We start from the raw sequence: 7,363 nt of genomic DNA, 5'->3' as shown, positions 1-7,363 counted from the left end.
GAACAAATGGCAAGAAGAAGAAGATGAACAATATTTTTGCCCTTTATTGATATTTTTTAAAAAAAATTAACTTATTTTTAATTTTTTTTAAATATATTACCTTTATTGATATTAAATCCCAAAAGTTACCCTTATATGCTAAGTAGTGAGTTGACTGTAACTAACACTACCACTTCATCCAAAAGTCGTCAAATTAAAATGTAAGGCTGAAAAAAAAAATAATTAAAAGGCAAGGCTTTGTTTGTTTGGGGGGTGTAAATACCGGATCGGTATAATTAAAACACCTTGTATGGAGTATAATTAAACATGGAAAAATCAATGTAAAATTCTACTCATATCGAATTTTACATTGATAATTTTGATAAAAATGATGTAAATATTTATATCAATAATCCCATTTTCTATTTACAACGATCCATAACTTTAAATCGATCAGTGTACAATTCCATTGGTGTAATTGTTCTTTTACACCGAATTCAAACGCAGCCCAAAATACCTAAAGAGATATGATTTCAATTTTTTATGCTAATTAGAATTTAGAAATGGTTAAAACTTTCTTTTTATATTAAATTTCTTAAAACTTTAAAGCTTTTCCCATTATGACCTACATTCAATAAAAACCCCGTTTTTATTTTTATAATATTTTATAATCTTATACCATATTTTTTTTAATAAATCTTATATCATATCTGTATTTATCTATTTCTATACCATATAATGCCAATACTTGCCTCTAGCACTGTATTTATATCAACCTCAACTCTCACCAAACCCCTATATTATGTAGGCTAGGCTTGGGCCAACCAAGCCCTAGGCCCACCTAACCTAGCCCAAAAGGTATGTATATATATATATATATATATATATATATATATATACTATCCATAAAAGAGCGAATTCCCTTTTTTCTGGAATTTTCATTGGACGTTTTCTATCCCTATAGTTTAAGCACACAGCGGGTATAAAGAGGGCATATATGTCCGTTACTCTCACTTCAGAAATTGCCCACTCTAACTACTCATAAGTTACAACCACATTTGAATGTGTGTGCATGTGTGCTATAATATTTTATATGAGAAACTTTGGTTGTTGGATACTAATAGCTTCGGCTATTGGATGCCATATTGGGCATGACATGTTATCATGGGTATAAAATAGTGTTTTTCTACCCGTCCCCTTAGGCATTTCGGATCTACTCTTCATAGATTGTTCCTCACAGCACATTTCAGCCATGCATTGGGAACATCTCTCCATCTCTATGAATAACAAGATACAAATACGGATATATTCACGAACAGATGTTCAATTGCAATGTGGTATGAACTTGGTATGAGGAGTGGATCTGGTCTCCTCTATGTAGGTACTTCTCCAATTATCAATCATAGCCCTTCCTCTAGCACGAATGCAAAAATTACGGAATGCAAGCTTGAAGTTTGGAATAGACCGCACTTAACAACAAGGATACCAATAGCCAAAATAGTTTTTAGGTTACTTGGTTCTTAAAAATGTTGACTCAAGCCCAACTTGTGTACATGTTTAAATCGATGTTAAACCCATAACATTTATTTTTAAACTTATTTTGATATAAAAAATCTTTAAGAGATAACCTACATTTTTTTTATTTTTTTAGTTAAGTTGAAGAATTTAGCTAAATTGTTGGATAACTTGACACATGACCCAACGAAGAAGAAGGTGGGTTTATGCTCATATCTAACAACATTGTGTATGACTAATTAATTTGTGGGTTGGTGTAACCTGACCAAGTCTTTAGGTTCATTTATAATCCTTAGGCACCACACTCCTAAAGAGACCTTCCAATAAGACAGAATAATGAAGAGACCTTTTGAATAATAAGTAGGAATAATGTACTATCAAGTCATGCATCTTTTTTTTTTTTTTCTAGAGAATCTCAAAAGGCAATGTGAAGAGTGAGTGCATTTTGAAACCAATCACCAAGCACAAAAATAGGACAGAATCCGTATCATAGATCACAATTCAACTTTCCATAGCTTTCTATTTTTCTCATATTTTCTATCGAATCAAATATGGTCTTAGGAGTGATCATTTCTAATCCCACCATGGGATGGGATGTTTATAAAATATAATACATACACGCGCACACACACATATATATATATATATAATACCTAACTACTGTAAAATGGATATTTATCTTGGTTTTGACACAAATCATAAAAGTTAATTTTTCTCCAAGGAAAATAAGGCTCCTAGCTATATAGGATGCACAACCTCAATTCATTCATAAACTACTCAATACATTGTGTAATAAAGTTTGAGACAAGAACTGTGCGTTTAGACCCTAGGTGCACATTCTAGGTATACAAAGCGCTTTCTTGGATAGAACATGAACAAATTTTTTGCACTCCCTAGGGACACAATGGAGTAAGCGGTGAGGGAGAGCAACAATTAGGAGCTTCCGATCTACACAATAAGAGTACTTACGGATCAACGAGGAGCAAAATTTGCCTCCAACAAACTCTTGATAACAACATGAGAGTCTCCTTCAATAATAACAGAACTACAGAAGTAATCATCCCAACTTTCAACACAAATTGAAGGCTAGATAGAGCTATAGTTGCTTCCACTTTGTTCATAAAACATGGAGGGGAATCACTAGGGGTGCAAGTCGGGCAAGTTGGGCTGAGTTTATGGTCAACCTAGGCCTGACTCTAAAATTTGGGCTCAAGGCCCGAGCCCGAGGTCAAACCCGATTTTCCCAACCCAAGCCCAGTCTACCCTGTAATTTGATGCACTCAGGTTGGGCTCGGGCCCGGGCCGGGCTCGGGTTGGTCAATGAACCCACTCTAAAATTATAGATATACAAATGCACTTATGCATATATATATATATATATATATATATATATATATATATATATATATGTGCATATTTATGTAAATATGTATGCAAAATATCTATACAAATGTTATATATACAAATATGTATATATATGTATAAATGTATATAATTGGGCCAGGCTCGGGCCAGGTTCAAACTACCTAAGGGCTAGGCCTGAGCCCAAACCAAAAAATAAAAAAACTGACTTCTTGGGCCCAAGTCCAGCCCATGTAAAATTCCGGTTGGGCCAATTCGGGCTCGGGCTGGGCCCGCCCAAGTTGCACCCGTAGGAATCACACATCAAGGCTGGTGCCTCTCCAAATGGAAGCTATGGGTCCATCCGTATACCGATTAACTGATCATCCATTGCCAATTACCCATCTATGAGAGTAGTTGTGGCATTTAAGCATGCTTGACCTAGTAATGGATTGGTGAGCTTTTGGCTTTAAGTATCCAGAAATTATCATAAGCATGCAGATCGATATTTAGAGGAGAGTACTTTGACCCTAAATTGTCCATGCATAATTTAAACAATAAAGCCCCATTTAGGCTGTGTTTGGAAATGATGCAAATGGAATGTAAATCCAGGGTAAATTTGCACTCTAGTTCATTTGTACCTGTGTTTGGCAACATTACATTTATGCATTGACAAATGACAGACCAATGCATATTTACATTGACAATAAGATGTAAAAGTACATCAATAAAAAAGAAGTAAATGTGTATTCAATTGGGCATTTGATAAAAAAAGAAACATATGTTTTATTGGAATTCATATTTGCATCTATTACAGCTGAAAGTCTGTTTGATAAGAAGATAAATTTGTCAGTGCAAAACTAACCCAATTTTATAATTTATATGAGCCGTTTTACACTCTATATATTTGCATTCACACTTATTTGCATCGTTTCCAAACGCAGCCTTAATAATTGTAAGTCCTTGAATGAAAACCACCTAGACACTTGGATGAATAAAAAGTAGCCCAACTCTTTAAGTATAGTGCCAATTTATATCTTTATCATTTACTTGCACATATGCATAGCAATGTGCTCTTACACTAGTATATAATATGTGAATTCTTCTATAAAAGTTCTAGTTCAATGGTTTGATTATCAAAACTTAAAAAAAATGAAAAAAAAAACATGACTTGAATTTCCATTGCTTTGAAAAAAAAATAGGGTCAATACAAGGAGGTAGGAATAGATTAAACTTCATCCATGTAATATTCCCAAGTACTTTTTAATGGACATCTAAGGTGGAGGAGGTGGGAACAAATTGGTAGAAACAAACAATAGACATTAAAAGGTAGAAAAACAAAATAATAATCAGCAACAGAATTTGTAATCAATAATATTAAAAACTAAAAAATAAGCAAGAGATGGAAAAAATACAAGATGGACAAGGTAAAATTACTTATTATAGTTGGAGAGAATAAACAAAAGAGCATCAAGTTTCTTCACTTGAGCATTTAATGCAAAAGAATAGAACTCTCCCCTTCTGTTTTGAGCTTGAAATGTTCAAAACATTAAGTAGATATAAATATGTAGTTTGTTTTTTAGTTGATTTAAAAAAAGCTTAAAGATTAGTAAGATCTTGTAGCAGTTTTGGGTTTTCTAATTTGTGTTGTTTTAGGCTAAGGATGAATATTATGATGAAAAGAATAAAGCTCCAAGGGGTGTCTATGCGAAAAATACCAACTAGTTAGTTGGTAAGGTCTCCATTTGGTTGTAGCGGAGACTTGGGATTGAATCCCAATTGCACCAGGGTTGGGGGGATGGGCTACTCCCTGTCATGTAGCCTCTGATAGAGCCAAAATAAAGGGGCATCCATGGCAGTTCATGTTTCACCACAGTGAAACCGGTGACCAAAATATAGTTCAGTCCACCCCTAGGGTGGAGCTAAGATTTTTAGGGGTGGACTGAATCCTGCCCGTGGATTAATGCCAAATTCATAAACAGGATGCAGTTTATAGGGGGGTTACTAGTAGACTAGAAGGGGGCTGCAATTTCAGATTTCTGAGGTGGATTGCAGTCCACTTATCCCAAATATATATAGAAAAATAAGAATTCATATGCCACTGGTGCAAATATTGAAACACAAAAGTCCATTTTTTCGAATACTAGGAATTTGGATGTTCTCAAATCTCAAATACACAAAAACTTCATTTTTTTTGGAATACTAGGAATTCAAATGTTCTCATTTCTCAATTCTCAACCACCAAATAGTTTCAATTAATACAAAAATATGATGTCATGGATGATCCAATATGTACTCAAATTTTAGATGAAACATTCATTTTTTGCACCTAATGCCCGCATGGCAAGCTACTTGACCCACAATCAACATAACTAGTATCACAAGGCAAATTACACAGCATTATAAATAAACATATGATCTTTTCAAAAATGAAACCTTGTGTGGAACACCCTCTTTTGGGCTATATCCATCTATGTCTATATTATAAATGGGATACTTACTTTGGGTTCCATACATATTGTAAACGTTAAATCAAAATACCATATATTGTTCATGTGCATAATATATACTTATTACACTAGTAATTTATCAAGCGAATACTTGTCTTAAGTTTTGTGCATATCATAAAAATTAAATATAAACACAATATATCATATATGATTAATTCTTATTTACACATAAGCTCTTCCACTAATACTAAAAACCTATCAACAGATATAACATCAAATAGGCTTCACTTTTGAAAAAAAAGATAGCTTTAACTTTTGAAAAAAGTGAGGTCCAAATTTTCAACCATACCACAATGTATTAACCACCACCTCAACAAGATAAAAATTGAATACTCTCAAAAAGGAGGGCTTGCCCTACCTGTTTTTATAGGTCAGTGTTGGTATATTTGATCATAAAAATAACGGATCACCATTGTTCAAATGGGGTTTGTTTCTTGATCGTGAAGAAAGTAGGGAAATTGCAATTTTACAATTGAATAGGGAAATTACAATTCATCAACCAAATAAATCAGTTGATAGACATTAAGTCAGTGTTGGCCTGTTGGTTGGGTTGAAGGAACCCATTTTTCTTTACTATATGTCATTTCTCTTGTGGTGTCGACATCAGATTTCTCCTTTTTGATATCTCAAGATATTTCAATGTCAAATTGGGTTTAAATAAAGTCATTAAAATGAAAACGAGTTTGATGGAGAAAATAGGGTATATTGATTAATTGTCTTTTTTGTTAGTTCTTTTTAAATAGGATAAATTTCTGAAACCTCTCCTGAAGTTTGGTAATTGTAATCGCCTCCTCTAAACTTTCTGACATCGTTACAAATAGACCCCCTATGTAGAATCTTCTAAAAAAAGGCATGAAATTTTCCAAAATACTCATGTAGTTACTTTTAACAAAAATGTTTATTTTTCAAATTTTCTCTTCATATGAATCACTACCCCAAACCCTTTCGGTCTCTTTTCTGAAATTGATTTATTTTTCAAATTTTTCCCTTCTTATCAATCACTCCAAAGTAAAGTTGTAACTTTAAATTCTCTTTGCTTTTATTATTCATAAAGTTTATATTGTTTTTTTCCATAGAAACCAGCCTCAATAGTAACTACATGGGTATTTTGGAAATTTTCATGCCTTCTTTTTAGAAGATTCTACTAAAGCGAGTCTACTTGCTGCATTAAAAAATCAGGGAAAATAATTGCAATTACTAAACTTCAGGAGAGGTTTCAATAATTTACCCTTTAAATATGAAGACTTTTGTTGTGGGGCTGGATTATGTATATTAATGTCACAAGACATTATAAAAGGGGCATGCCTTGGCCCTTGAGTCAACAATCAAACTATTGAATTTATGGCTGATTCATACCAAAAAAATCTATAGCTGATTTTTTTTTTTTGTGGACATTCTGTAATGGGTTGACGAGATCATTGCTATTGTTTTGTCTTTTATTGGAGCCCATATATTTTTCTTAAATGGCCCAGTTCAAACATGGAAAAATGCAGTATTTTTATGCAATATTTTTGGGCTTCAAGGTGAGAAAGTGAGTTTTGCACATGATTCCTTTGTAGGAATCTCTTGAAAAAAAAAATCTTTGTAGGAATATTTTGAAGGGGTTTTTGGTATAGTTATTAGTAATAGGTGGTCTTTTGGAAGCTTTAATAGGGTTTAGAGGGTGAGGGTTAACAAGGCTGGAGAATGGTAATGGTAGAAATACATGACAAAATTTACTATTGCTCTCTTTGGAAAGAGTACAAATGCTAATATGTACCATACAAATACATACAAAAATAATGTAAAATATAGGTTTTGCACTCTACATATTTACATATTTGTATTTGTATTCCTTCCATTCTGAGCCTACATAGAAAATATTAACTTATTTCAAGAGGAGTCCCTAATTGATAATACATATCTCTTTTTCAGATTTTAAAACTAATTAAGCTCAAACATCAAACAAAATGTTTCAACTGATGACAAATATAAGCTTGAGTAGAGGTATTTGCCTCTTAAACTTACTTAGTCAATGA

This window comes from Nelumbo nucifera, chromosome 3, assembly GCF_055504915.1.
Source record: "Nelumbo nucifera cultivar China Antique chromosome 3, China Antique-T2T, whole genome shotgun sequence".
NCBI classification, from domain to species: domain Eukaryota; kingdom Viridiplantae; phylum Streptophyta; class Magnoliopsida; order Proteales; family Nelumbonaceae; genus Nelumbo; species Nelumbo nucifera.
The sequence above is the reverse complement of the archived record's forward strand: the minus strand, read 5'-3'. Positions refer to the sequence as shown.